The sequence below is a fragment of the Apus apus genome, chromosome 3 (assembly GCF_020740795.1).
Source record: "Apus apus isolate bApuApu2 chromosome 3, bApuApu2.pri.cur, whole genome shotgun sequence".
NCBI lineage: Eukaryota > Metazoa > Chordata > Aves > Apodiformes > Apodidae > Apus > Apus apus.
In genome coordinates, this window is record NC_067284.1 from 67,263,535 (window position 1) to 67,278,557 (window position 15,023).

The window sequence follows — 15,023 nt, forward strand, 5'->3', positions numbered from 1 at the left end:
GAGGGAAACAATGTATTCAAAAAAAGGCAGCTAGGTCTCACACGGAAGGAGTGAGAGAGGCAGTGAAGTGAGATCTTTGGTTATGTTTTCACAAGATTTTGCAATATTACAAATATATTTTCTACAGGTCACTAAGCTAACCAGGAACTTAATGATACAGCTGTTTGTTAACAGAAAATGTGTACACCCCTTGCCAGAGGTCCAAGGATTAAACAATTATAAACTTCAGACTGTGCCCAGAATGTGGCTCGACCATAAACATATGGTAGAGTTCCACACCCACCCTGTGCCCCTCCCTGCCTGAGAGGAAGCACAAGGTGCAGCAACACAGGGCGCGCTTTCAACTCCTCACTCGTGCAAGGTCTTCACCCTTCCTGCTTAGCATTTCTCTGGGGAGCACCAGTGTGTTGTGGAAAGACCTGGTAACCAAAGACAGCAACGCAACAGCCTAAGCCTGATGGCTCCAGCCCAATTCTTTCACTTTATCCCTTTTACTGTTCCCTCTCCTGTTGTTGCTGCTTTTTTTTTTTTTTTAACATGCAAGTTGCCATGAAAAATTTGTTAATGAAATATTTGCTTAGAAGTCTGCTCTGGGCTAGGCTGATAACCTATCTGTGTTTGAGTTTGGCTTCCCATATTCTAAATACTCATCTTCTCTCTGTTTAGCTTATTGATTGGTTTGGCAGGAAAAGCAGCCTTGTCATCAGTGACCAAGGTCAAACCAAACAAAAAGGGACAGGAGGGGGGAAAAAAAAAGGGAAAGAAGAAGTTGGATAGATGAGCTCAGCGAGACAGGAGTGGAATGTCTGACCTCCTGCAACTTTCCTTTGGGAAATGGGTCCTGGTCGGCCCAGGAGACTGCTGGGTTTAACAAGGTCACAAGAAATCACTGGCATCATCATAGGTAGCATTTGTGCACCATCATAGCCAGCATTTCTACATCACAGGAGAACGCAGAGCTGGGAGTCAGGCAAAACTGACAGAGGGAAAAGGTGGAAAAGACCACACCACGGCTAGGTCTAGATGCCTGCAGGAATATGCCCTGAGAGCTCTGGTGCAGAGCAAATGGGGCACTGAGTCAAACATCTCAAACATCTAAAATTAGAAGCTTAAAGCCCACATCTACATATGCAAGCAAGATCACCTGTTCCCAAAGGTGCCTGAAGCTTTGCTTTGGAGAGCACGGCAGCTGCACAGAAAAACAGGACTTGGTGATGGGGCTTGTTTTTTCCCTTGAACATGACTATTGCAGATCTAATTTTTCAAGCATAGTTTACAGATTTTGGGCCCAGCTTTTCAGTTCCACTCCTAACATCTGGAAATAGAAACTTCTGTGAAAAATTAGTCAGGAAGTTTACAAAGGGCTAACTTGGACACCTACACGATGTAGTAAACACAGGCTCTCAGCAAAGCAGTGGGTACCTTCCTATGATGCCAAGTTCAGCCTTATTTGGAGGAAGCTTTATTTTAATCTGAAAGTCCTGGTTCACAAAAAGGTTCATGCCCTTATAGCTGTATAGTGCACTCTACCTAAAAATGCAAATGAATCAGTGAAAGATCTCCAGAACAGTATAAAAATAATTGCAAACTCCTAAGAGTAAGGTTATGCCGCACTATCTGGCCATTTCAAACCACCCTGCAAAATATTCCTATGTTTATGCAATGCTGTGGAACCATCAATGTGCAATTTCACAGAAAATATGTGAAACTGCAACAGGGAAAGTTTTACTATCATGGCTTGGCGAACTGAAATAAACTGTACTGTAATGTGGTACCTTACTGTAAAGAAAATATACATTCTGGTTGTTGCACAGAGTACAGCTAGGGTTTTCTGAAAGGAAGCTGCAGCAGAATAGACCTGCTAAATAAAATACCTGGCAACATTGTTATCTGGTACAATACGTTCATGTTAGTGGTTTTACAAATGAATAAGATAGTGCCAGAGGCTAATAATTATGTGGCATGCACTAACTGTTAAATCCTGCAGCTTTTACTCAATATTTATATAGTTCTGACTTGCGGGGAGTTTAGCTTGATAAATGCCAGAGTAAAAGAAGTAAAAGAGAACTAAATCTATTCCCAGGTTTCTCTTTAATCTCGTTACTTTCCTTCGCACTAAGGAACTAATTCAGTGATCAGTGTGTGATTCACAGTCTATAGGAAACTCGATTTTAGCAGAAGTATTTCCTAGTTTATAGCACATTACTATAGCAGTTGAGAAATTCCGGTCACTGGCCCAGCTGTAGTGATGAGAGTCCAAGTTCCTACCTGTCAGCATGGTCTCATTAACAAACTGACTACAAAGGGTCCTCACCACAGCAAAGAAAACAGATGCAGAATGATGCTGATTGTTTACAGAAGATGATGCCAATTTATCTAGGAAGCAATTCTTCTTTCCACATCCCAACCCACATTTCATAAAAAGGACCACATTTTTCAGGGAATGCAGAAAGCACAACACTCTTTTTGCACCCAAGGTACTGGAAATAAGGTTAGCTGACAAATACCTGATTTGCGTAAGCAAAGGCCAAAGGCTGTGTAAGTACATATACCTCTGTTTTTAACAGGACCCAGTTCCTTTGGTGACCTGACACAGAAACACGTTGCAGAGGATGATCTTCAGGATGGGGTGCAGGCAACATCTCTGAAAATCAAGCTTTGTCAAAACACATAATTGGGAGCTCTCAAAATCACTAGTTGTTCTTCATCCTTTGGGGCAGAAGGACCTGACCACCCCAAAGGGTTTCAGGAGGAACCTCATGAGACAATTTCAAAGGCCTTTTTAATAATCTGGGCCTATGTGTATGGTGCTGATTTCCACTGCCAGAAGATTTACTCAGGATTACCCAAAGAAGATGGAAAACTGGGTAACAAGATCAGAAGAAATGTGATGTCCCTAAATAAACCAAGGCTCTGGTGTCTGACATGTGGATTTAGCTGCCCTTCGCCAAGAGTGCTTTAATTTGTATCACTGTAATCGGGTTAAGAATTATTGTAGCCAAAGTAATTAGCAGCAAGCTACCAACCAGCTTCTTGACACAGAAAGCAAACGGGTTTCTCCTCCAAGTGTCTGCCCCCCTGAGGGCTGGGAGGTAAAGAGCAGGAGGAGGGAATTAGGGGTGACCTTGCATTAATGAACAGGAACATGCTCCTGGATCAATGGGCAAACCTGGCATAGCTCAGAGAGGAAGCATCAACTCTGTCATCGAAGTATCTCTGACATCCATGGGGGTTTTGCAATGGATGCTTATGCAAAAGAGGTAAACACAAATGAAGCTTGTGCAACAGAAAACAAGAGCTACTGAAAGAGAGAATGAAGGTGTGAGGATGCAAACAAAAAATAAACAGAGAGATTGCTGTTGGATGATTTACTTAAAGAGCCCCCACATTTGCGTTACTGGATTAAGCATTTTGACCAAAGTTTGTACAATTTATTTTGGCCAAAAATGACTAATATGAATATTGGCCACATGCCTGAACAAAGGAATGTAGTTTCTCTCTCTAATCAGGTTGCAACAGATAAAGGCTAAACAGAGATGAGTAATTCACCATGACTCAATATTACATGGGCTGTATTTTAAGAGCTGAATTTTAAGAGCTGAATTTCAAGTGCATTTCTGTTCTTTATTTCAGCTGTGCTATCTTTCACTCATCCTTGCTATGTTCTGTGTCAGCCTGGCTTGGCAAACTGGAAATAATTTTCTTCCATAAGCCTGATTTACTTTTTAGGAGACTGTCTTCCTGGAAGCAAAATCAATTCAAGTATTCAGGAGGCCTCTAGTGGCTTATAGTTTCAGAGGAAGTTTCCTCTGAAGCCTAGGCTGTGAAGCTGGGAAAACACACAGAAGGTCAGGGAAACAAAAGGAACTCCCCACTTGTTGATTAATGCCATTGACAATAAATAGCAAAGCTTGGTCTCTGACTTCAGCATCTAGGAATCTGGCCTTCAAGGCCTGAGATACATTTACACAAAACACTCAGAACGTGCAGAAGAGAACAATAGGGTCTCAGGCTTGTTGGTGTTTTACATGTTTCTAGGCATATATTGGGAAAGAATTACAACGTGATGATCTGTATATTTGAAACAGCTGTCAAAGGAGAGCCTATGCCAGTTTCATTTTGATCCACAAATGAAGATGCTTTCTATTACTGACACTAGAATAATGCGATAGGTTTCCAATGTGGTGCATGGGTACGTAATTCCCCATTTGCAACTCCTTACCCAGTTCTCACACCACGCTGAGCAGATGGGACCGATCCTGACTAGGGTAATTGGCATCAGTCAAGCTATCTCTGTTTCCAACAGCTGAGGCTCTGGCCTGTAGCCTACTATACACAAATACACGATATTAAGTATTAGGTGAGAAGCTGGATCACCTGTATGCTATTTTCACATGCAGGGTTATTAAAACGTAAGAGAAGAGAAATCATAAAAGGAGGTGAGAGAATTGAAGTCCCGCTGTTCCTCTGAGGAGTTTTGGCCTAGGCAGTCAATTCTTTCTTCATCACATATGTATTTCTCTTGGCCTATTTTTGTATGTCATAGGATAGTCAAAGAAATGTCCTTAATTCCCGGCACTTTGATTCACCTCCACAAACTAAGCCTTGTTGTAGGTGACTTAGCAACCATGTGATCCAACTATTATTAGAACAGAATTAGCCCTCCAACCCCCCAAACTCCTGCCTCCCCTTGTCCTTATATATATATCTGTCTCCTAGCAGAAAAGTGGCACATGACCTCCTATCCTCAAGAATACTTGGCTCAAGTCCCTGCTTCTCAGCCGAACCTATTGTTCTAGGAGAGAATGACACAGGCGTGCAAGAGTCTTGCTGACACTTTTGACTTTAAACATGAAATGCCATTAATCAATCGACTGCATCTGTTTGGAAAAATTAAGTGGCTGGAATCAAGGCAAACACAATAAATAATCCTTAGGCAAACAGGAGAGAAAATAAAGGAAGACATGCTTTTGAATTCTTGTTACTTCAAATTAATTTGATTTGTCTTTCACATCCTCCTTACAAATATTAGGCTTAACAAGTGTACAGTATTAAGACACCAAACTCAGAAGGCTTTTGCAAAGCATTGCCACACAATTTAAGGTGCTAAGCTTGCAAGACCTAATTATCTGCAATGGAATTTATACTTGACATGGCAGCCGAGGGGATCTGAATTCACAGATGTGAACCAGACCAGATTAGCAAAAGATTGTGCCCAGGTGTCACATGAAAGGCTGATTTTTCCTGCTATACAGAAAAGTTGCAGATGGGATTTATGGTCTCAAGGACATGTTCATTCCTGCTACAAATGTTTCAGAGACTTAACACTGCATAGAAACATGCCTGACAAGTGCCGCTATCCATCAAAATCAGCATTTAGTGGAGATTCACACAACCCGTAGTTCCTTGCAAGATGGGCACCCACACAAAGAGCACCTCAGTATTTAAGCACCTGCTGCTGTCACCTCTGTTTGCAGGAATGAATGTACATAAGCTGCATCAAAGCCCCTTGGCAGTGCCCTACTGGGAGAGTATCACTGGCAAGAGGGAGAAAAAAGGAATAGCTGTGAACAGGGCATGAGGCTTAAGAGGATCCTTAACTTCTACATGGTCTCTGAATTGAAACTGTGCCCTCTTCTTCCCAGCTCCCATCTGCACAACCTGGAGCCCAGGACTATAGCCCTGCCTTATTTGCCCCTAAAACTTGTCCAACACACAGGGAAGAAAGAGTGTGAAACACTGCTCCCTGCTAATCAAGCAATGTTTAAGACTTCGCCAAACCAGCAGGCTCATGACCACAAAGGCCAGAAATCTTGGTGAAAAGAAGTCACAGAGAAGCTTCATCCCCATCCTCAGCTGTGAGGCTGAAGACCACTACTGCTCCTGTCCTGCCCTAGTTTGAAAACACAAAGCCAGCCAGTTTATTCTGTGGACACATGCAGAAACTGAACTGAATTCACTCAACCATTTTACACAGGCCATTAAAGGAGAGCCATTTCAATCCAGGTTGATGACACCCTTGAATTTCCATCTCACTACGAATTTCTGCTACAAGTATCTGGCTGAATGGTGTAAAGTAATTATTTCAGCAATATAAACTGGTCAGAATGTTACAGGAGCAGGGGCTGGGAAGAGACACTCACAAGAGCAAAACATTGTAAGGCACATCTTGCTAAAACAGAGGAAGTATGTGTTTGGCTTGACCAGAACTATTTGATTTGGCCCAATCCAAAATCATAATTTCTTTAACTTCAGGGGCTGCTGAATCCTTTTAAAAACAAGATTTCAAAATTAAAATGTCACTTGGAACTCAACACTTGCTTTGCACTGCCTGAAATACATAGGGGGAAAACACTTTAGCTTTACAGAAAAACAGAGATACACTGTGAGGAGGAAACTAATCCATACATGTTTTTGGTCTCTTATACAATCTGCATTTCAGAGTGAACTTCCTGTTTGTGCAACAACAGAGCTTGTCAAACTACATGTTCCTTGAAAGCAGCATGTACCTATGGCTCAGCTGTGAACTGAGATTCAGCTGATGTAAGTTTAACTCTCAGCTCTGCTACTGTCCTTACAGAATGCACTTTACCTCTGAAGCCTCTTTCCTCTTCCACCACAGTATTGGTGTGGCCATATAAGCCACCACAATATTTGTATTGCTGATAATAATATCCAGACAAATAAGGACTTGTAGGAAGAGCTAATATGTTTTATCAGACTAGCTGATAAAACTAACAAAAGTGAGTAAGTTCTGGGGTTAAGGGTCCTTCACTTACGCTAGAGAGTAAGTGAACACTAGAGAATATACTAGAGCACTCCACTTCCAACAGCATCACTTCTATTGGACAGATAAATTAGATAGAAACCTCACTACACAAAATGAAGTGCACATTTTGAGATGTCCCTGATCTCTTCCTTCAGAAACATAAAAAAAAAAAGAATAGAATGACTCACAGATTTTGAAAGGAAATAAAAGGTGAAGAAAATAAGTGTGAAGAGTCTCCTTTATCCCCAAAATCTTTTATATATGCAAAATGAGTCTCCAGCAACAGCTCTCCACAATGCCAAAAACCCAAACTGCTGTCAGTCATTCCACTAGTAGTTGCCCGGGGCAACTGCTTTCACAATTATCAGTGGATTCACAAACTTGCTGCAGTCTCAAATGGTGCAACTGATTTTTTTTCAGTGGTCAGGTTGCAAGTTAGGGCAAGAATATTTAGATTTTCCAATCAGCAACATTAAACATATGACATGTCCTCTTTCTTTCAGGTACACCTATCAGGCCAGGTCCTGTCAATTGGACAGATACATGGCAAAATACATGGAACACAGAAATGAAAACTAGATCTGTCACCATGGTTTTCTAACCCAAAGTAGCAACACCAGTGAGACTAGGATGAGGCTGATACACAAGACAGCAGAAGTTATAAGCCCTGATGGTACCTGAGCAGATTTTGACTTTGCTGCTAATGTAACGTTAAATAAGCTCTTTTCTTTAAGAATAAGAAGCTTAGTTTACAATTTCTGGTCTTTAAAAAAGCCCATTCAGGCATGAGCCCTCTTGTATCATGAGTAATAAAATATACTCAGGGTCAACAAGTTCACTATAGGAAACAGTTAAGAATTTTTCATCCAGAAAAGCCAGATCCTGAACCCCAGCAGAGGGTGACATCTATATGCTCTCATCACTGCTTTGCCACAACTGCTTCACAAACTTCATCACTGTGACAAAGCTCTTCTAAATACAGGAAAACTGAGGTTACACCAAGTTTAATTTATGAAAATAAACTTCCCCAATGGATACTAAATCACCTGAACTATTGCAGTAATCACCTCCCTTTAAAGTTTATGGGGGATTTGAGTTTTTTCCTTAATGTGCTATAGTTTTAAAATCAGAGTTTATCAAGCCAGTTATTTCTAAATGCCCCCTGTTGAGCTCAGGGGAGCTTTGAATGAACACACTGACACAATACTGGAAAATAAACAAGCTCTTACAATACTTATCTGACATGACTGCATAAAACTAAAGGCCCTTACAGACCACAGGAGCAACCACTAATTCCTTTGTAGTTAAAATACTTGGCATGTCAAGTTAGGGGATCTTTTTAAGAGGCAGAAGACCTGGTTTAGGGGCTTAACATGAAACCCAAGGAGGACTGGTGGCCACTCTACTACAGACAAAATCCTCAGTCACTGATGGAAAAGACATCTAAACGTTGTCATCTTGTTCCAAGCCATCCTTCTGGAGACAGTTAGCTTGTGATGCACATACTGATAACTAAACTTCTCAAAATTAGTATCAAGATCCATTAAGTCTGGCCAAATTATGCTGTTTTACAGATAATGTTATGTAAAAAAATAAAAGAGCCTTTTAGAATCATATAGGGACCAGATTTCGTCCTCATTTACAGCAGTTTTATCCAGAGATGTTTCCATCATTTTCTCTGGAGTGACTCCAAAATCAAAGATTAATGAGAAGGAATAAAAAAAGAGAACAGTAACAATAAATGTGTAGAAACTTCTACCCAAGTTTTGATGAGAGGGCTCTGTTTCCAGGAGCCTCACAGACCAGACTGGCAGGACTGTTGCCTTCTGGAAGAGCTGCAGCGTCTCAGTGCTTCAGCTGCAGTTAGACACAGATTTGGTGGAGAAAATGAAATACCAGTTGTTGTGCTCTTTGCCAGCACAACCTAATAGTGGCTTTCCATTAACTGGAGATTGTCTAACAAAGATTTCCATCATATCTGAGTTGTGTTTTAGCCATTTGCATTTCTACCTTGAGCTTAGTTAGACCCAGACATGTGCTTTAAACACACCTATTTCACACAGATTTAATCTCCCTCTATTTGGCTTCTGTATTAAATACCTTTGAATCTTCATCCTTACCAGACCCTAACAATGGCCTCTTCTAGGCCCAGGAGTCTAATAGTGTGCACTGAGGTACAGGAGTGCAGATTTCACAACACACAAAGAGACATTTGATGAAAAGGCTTAGACATTTCCGGATGTCTGCCTTCATTAGTCATTACATGACTTAAAATTGTGTTATACACTTATTTAAGAACCTGTAAGCCATGGTTAAGCCAGTAGTGATCTTTGCCATTCTTTCTCAGACCTGAATCAAGGCCCTGCTGCCAGGCATAGACTCACAGGGAGGACACATAGAGACATTTTCTGGGCTGCCATAGCTCAGCAAAACAGAGAACTTGGACCTTCTGCGAGGGAAAACAATGACTCAGATATTTTTGCAGTCTACAGATATTTCAGACATATTAACTCCACAGAAATGTAAATTACTATCTGTGCTGACCAGGAGTATAGATGGGAGTCATAAGATGAAACCAGGAAGACCAAGAGTGAGAGGAAAGTTTCCAACTACCATGAGCAGAAATGACCAAGTTACCTCAGTTCTCAGTCAACAGCTGAGGTGGAACTACAGACTATTTTAGAGTTTTCAGTCCATCCCAGCTGGGGAACAAGGCACGTTAATATCTGGTTTTTAGAAGGTCTCATATTTCCATCAGCTGTAATTTATGCTTACATGGTGTATTTCGCTATTGGTGCAGGTTAATGTTTTTCCTCGTAATTACAGTGGGCTATTTCATCAAATCTCAGAAACCCAACTGGTTTTGCTTGCAAGATCACATTCTGAAGCTGAGCGAAAGACCTGTAAGGAGAGGACTGGAAGGTTGGCTGCTTGAGGCTTTTAAAACTCAAGTAGCTAGAGCATCACAAAATAGAAGGCAAGGAACATTGTACTGGCAAAGAGATGGCCTGCGTGATCTAACAGGTCTTTTCCATCAGTAACATCTCATGTCCAGGAACAACCCATTTAATTCCAGGCCAGTCATTTATTATGACAGAGAAGCAAAGTAGAAGGACATATATTCTACAGAGGAAAACAGTATTTTATTATGCCAACTGAACTCGGAGGACAGGCAGTGAAAACATTCTTTCATTTTGTACCATTAACTCAGCCAGGCCTCTGCAATGTAACATTCTGTCACTTTCTGTGGATTAGCTCATTTACAAAACCGTGCTGTTTTACTGAAATTAACACAGAGAGAATATTGCATTTCTCGAGCTGCTGCAGCATAACTGTTTGTCAGTAGATTTATGTAATGGATTGTTTTCCTGCAATCCAGGATAAGGGAAATACTTAAACAATAACTGCCACAGGGAGTGCGGACAAGGCAATGATTACTTTCCATGGTGTTAATAAACCTCAAGGCTACTGGCCAAAGTATATTTGCACTGAAGGAGATGTCTATGGAGATTACATAGGAAATTTTAAGACAGACAAGGGTCAGGAAGCCCATCTAGGTTTGCTTCCTCTGTTGCATTAACAGCCCCTGGCCCCTCCTCACCCTCCCCCAGTAACTGTTCCCAGAAAGGTTTTTTTTTAAATCAAATACTGTCTAGGGTTCAGTAAGTTCTTCTTTGCTGTGGTCTGCTGAGTGACTTGCTTAGTAGACCAACTAGAAGCAGCCGTAATATGGTTGTTATGCATTCAGAGTGTCATTTTTTTAGCTGGAAAACTGGAAATTCCACTTCACAGGAAATGCCTCATTTGTGTACAAATAAAAATTATTAAAGAGTTATTGAAACACTTAAAGCCTGAGCGATCCTTCAATGCTCAAGTTCTGTAACTCAATTCAATCATTATTCCCAGGAGTCTTCTTCTCCCTGATCTCCACCAGCCCTAACTGGCCATGTTTACAAGTTCCCTAAGACTCAAATTCAGATTTTTCAGGCTTTCAAGGTTTATGTCACAGCAGCATAGAGATAAGCCTTGGATAAAATTAGAGATACCAGAGCTTTGAAGCAGCAAGTAGCCAAAAACAGCTCAAGGCCTTCCAATGACTGTAAGATTTGGAGTTTACATAACTTTCTATTTGCAACCAGACATCTCCAGATGTACAGCTCACAGAGCTCACAGAGCCACCTTAGACTTGATGCAGACCTCTCCCTTTTTCTGCAGGTCCATCCAAAGAAGATATTCACACTTTGACCACTAGTCTGCAGGGCATTTTTGTGGACATTTACCTTTACATACACATTTTCTTTTGTAGCAGAACAAACAAGGAGCAACTTTACTGAAAGTGATTAATTGACACTAATGCAAGTCTGGAATGAAATAAAAGTCCCGTCTTCCATACCATCCTCTGAAAGTTATGCTATGCAGTTTACTGACTGATAATGCTTTGTCTCTGCTGGTAAATTGAAGGTATCTCAGACCATCCTCTGGCACTGAGGCCAACTGGCATGAAATAGACTCTATCTGTGCCATTAAACTCTCTCTGTCTGCAAAACCAGGTGGCTGCATCCAAGAAACCGACTGGGAAGTCTCTGGGCTGTGCTAACCCCCGGCCATGTTAGGGAATAGTTTGGAGAGTGGTAGGTGGCACAAAACAAAACTTTTTCTAATATATAACCATATATTTATAACCATATAACCATAAGGTTCCAGTGCCTGGTCTTACTGCTTGGAACCACTGGATAGACTGGCCTATCTGTAATCTACCCAGGCCTCACACATAGTTTGCCCACATCACTAGTATATAGGGCTTTAAAAGGAAACTGCCAGCGTGTTCTCAGCACGCTGGGACTGGTTATACCCAGAGAGGTCTCCAAGAAAATGTGCTTCTAATTTATAAACTGTGTCAAATAACTAAGTATTAACCAAAACTGAGAATGGATATTGTGAGCTATATTCAAATGAGGTGACTTAGACCTTCTCTCAGTACAGAAATTACTAATCACACAACTATTTTTGGGACAGAGCACATCACCCTTGTTCACATGAGTGAGCATGCACTAGCTTACACATGCCATCCCCGCAGGAGCAAATAGGAGTAATCCCAGGAAGAGACTCTCACCAAAGCAAGGACTACATAATCTGGTGGTACAGACTCAATCTACCTGCAGTGAACAACATGAAAAAAAATCCTCTTGCCTTATCAGCTCCAGACTGGTTTTCTCTTTCATCTGAACAGCCTCAGGTAAAAAAAGGAGCCATCTATGGCTCTCTTAACTCTGTTGCATTCTGTGTTGTGCTGCTGGGGCAAGCAGAACAAAGCACAGCTGTATCCTATTCCCAGGACACTCCTTGTCTTCTGCTGTATGCAGGGAATGGAGAGAACACCTGCTGCAGGAGACAGATCCAGTAACTCTCATTCGTAGAGATTCTCCACTTTCAAATAAATTCTTCACTAGAAATTATCAGACAGTAGCTGAGAAAGGCCTTAGGAGAAAAAAATAAACGGTCCTCATAAATCTAGACTGAGAAAATGGCTGTGGAAACCATAGGGAGATCTTATAAGGGCCTTAGGAACAGTAAAATGACACATAAACATACTCAGAGTATTGCATCAAACTCTGTTTTCTATTCTTTCAACACTACTGACTCGCACCAGCTAAGAACCAAGCCCCAGGCTTTTTCAGTAAAAGATCTTTTGTATGAACATCCAGGAATATCTGTAGAAGGTAAATAGTAAAATGCAACATTTTAAAGGTAATTTGGTTAAAGCTTAGAGTTATATATTTTATTTTCCTATCAAGAGAACATTCCCTATACACATCCATAGAGTCATAATTGTATCTCAATGAGTAAAAAAATTCTTGGCTTGAAGCCCTAGTGATTAACGGGACCATGGGAAGTCATCATTGCCTTAAACATATTCTCCACAACAGTTAAGTATTTCCCTTATTTCAGGATTGCAGGAAAAGAAGACATATATAAATAGAGTAACTTACAGCTAGCTGTGACTTCAAAAGCGTATTATAGTGTCTGCACCTCCATTTGGCAAAACGAAGTTCAGCTTCTGGGCAAGTCAGTTCCCAGTGAGGCCACATGACGCTGCACAGAAGCAACTCATATGGGTCAGCAGTGGCCTGAAATGACAGACTGGTTTTGCTTTCGATCTCTTCAGTTAAGATGGGACAATGATAAGACATTATTTTTCTCAATTAATATCCCATCCAGACACTGTTTGCCAGCCTTCGAAGGTCACAAGGCAGTCCTGTGTCAGCCTGACACCTTCCCCCCTTCACCATATTTCTTCTTCCTCCCTGGGGAAATTTATGTCCGCCTGTGGCATCTGTCCCCTGTCCTCCTTTTGTGACTATCAAGCCACAGCATACATTACATTTAGAAATGTTTTCTGACAATAAATTACCTTTGCAATGTCTTAGAGGCCTTATGCTCTCCTTCTCTGACCTCATGGCCCTTACACTCTGGAAACATTTCTCATTATCTGTCTTAACTGCCTGTACAATCTTCCTTACAACTCTCAGCCTTTGCTTTCCTTATCACTCTTTTGCATTCTTAATTTCATTCTGTAATCTGTCCAGTCTTCTTGTCCATCTGTACCAATCATTTGAATGGCACACAGGCTTCTGTTCTGTGCGGCATACACGGCTCAGGCAAACTCCCTCATCTCACATGATTCCCCTTCATTTCAGCTTTCAATGACTGAAATTTAAGTATCATCCTTAGTGACTGCATCTTCTCCAAAACTTTAGCAACTCCCACCTCATCAGCCTCCTTTGCTTGTGCCCTGAAGGAGGAGTGGGGTAGTGTGAAGCAACTGTCCAGTGCAACCAAATCAGTGCTAATCCCCTCTGGTCATTCACTCATTTACCCCAGCCTTCCACAACACACCCCCCACCATCACCACCACCACCTCCTGCCTGCTTCAGCTTAGCATTGAAAGCAAAATATTTTCACTTTCTGTGTTTTGACACAAAAATTTTCTTCCTTCCAGAATTTCCACTGCCACTATAAATTTTAACACTGCAACAGAAGCAAGTTACACAAATGTTAATTCCCCTCTCCTCTGAAACTCAGAGGGAGCTCAGGCTCAGCCCAAGAAATGGACAAAGCCTCTAACTGGTTCTCATTTTCCCCTTTTCCAAGGAAAGTTGGACTAAAGAAAAATGTTGAAGTTGATTAAAAATAAAACCAAAATAGGACAAATAACTTCAATCTCAATGTTAATAATGTTAGGGTTTTCCTATGGTAGACTTTTAAATTAGTGGGATAATACCATTTCTACTGATCATGAGTAAAAGTAATCCAGTTCACACATAAAATTAAATAATAAACTTCCCTTTCTCCACTGACATTTCCCTGGAGATATTTTCCAGCAGAAAAATCTCTTCTACTGACTGAAGAGGGAAGCAGCCTGCAATTTGCTATGAGGAAAGTTAGCTTCTGTCTGAACCAACATCCTCCTAGTAAACAGAGGGAAGTAGAAATCCCATATTGCTCGTATGTCAAAAAATCTTACCAAAAAAGTGACCTTCCACTGGTTTCACCAACACTGACAAGCTGCTTGGTCTCCTATCATGCTTACACTGCTTCACTGCTTGAGCTCACTTTAAACGTTGTCTTTTCACAGTCAGTCTCAGAAACTGTGTATTTGAACAAAGCTGTGGAATTGGTTAGATGGCAGGTAGCTAATACATAACGTATGCACACACGCAGTTCAGATCAAAAAATGATAGTGCTAGTGATGTTGTTTTCAATACTTGATCAGCCAAACACATACCCTTCTGCTTCACCTCCTCATCAAAATGTGATAAATTTAGTCCTGTTAAATTCTGGAGACAGTGATCTCCTCTGACTACAGCTGGTGATCAGATTATGCCCTGAAGCATAATGGCTGGTGACACTTCTCCCTTTCATCCCAGTAACCGGTCTTTCTGCAATCTAACTACACCATTCTTCTGAGAACATACTGCAACAGGAAAAATAAATAAATAAATCATGATTTCAAATTGTACTCTGATAGATAAACTGAATACATTTTTATATTGATAATTACTGAGTTATGAACTATGTTGAAAAATGAGACAGATTTTTCAGCAGAATTGCTGGGGAAAAATACCCATTTTCTCAAAACTGCCAAGATTACTCATCAATAAACAAAATGGACCTTTGTTAAGTGTAAAGTACCAAGGTTTTAACATGCCTGAATTGAAATGTCATCAAAATCAACAGAAGACATCTTTAAACA

At 40.9% G+C, this 15,023-nt stretch overlaps 1 long non-coding RNA gene across 2 annotated transcripts in view; it reads left to right on the plus strand.

Annotated features, from left to right (window-relative positions):
- LOC127382702 (uncharacterized) overlaps window positions 1-15,023 on the plus strand; it is a 56,874-nt gene that overhangs the window by 33,900 nt on the left and 7,951 nt on the right. The window contains exon 5 of one of the 2 annotated variants that reach the window (XR_007889026.1): window positions 2,568-4,713. The exons of the other annotated variant lie outside the window; for it this stretch is intronic. This is a non-coding gene — a long non-coding RNA (uncharacterized LOC127382702). Of the gene's footprint in view, window positions 1-2,567; window positions 4,714-15,023 lie in introns of those variants that run through there. 2 annotated transcript variants of the gene reach the window in all.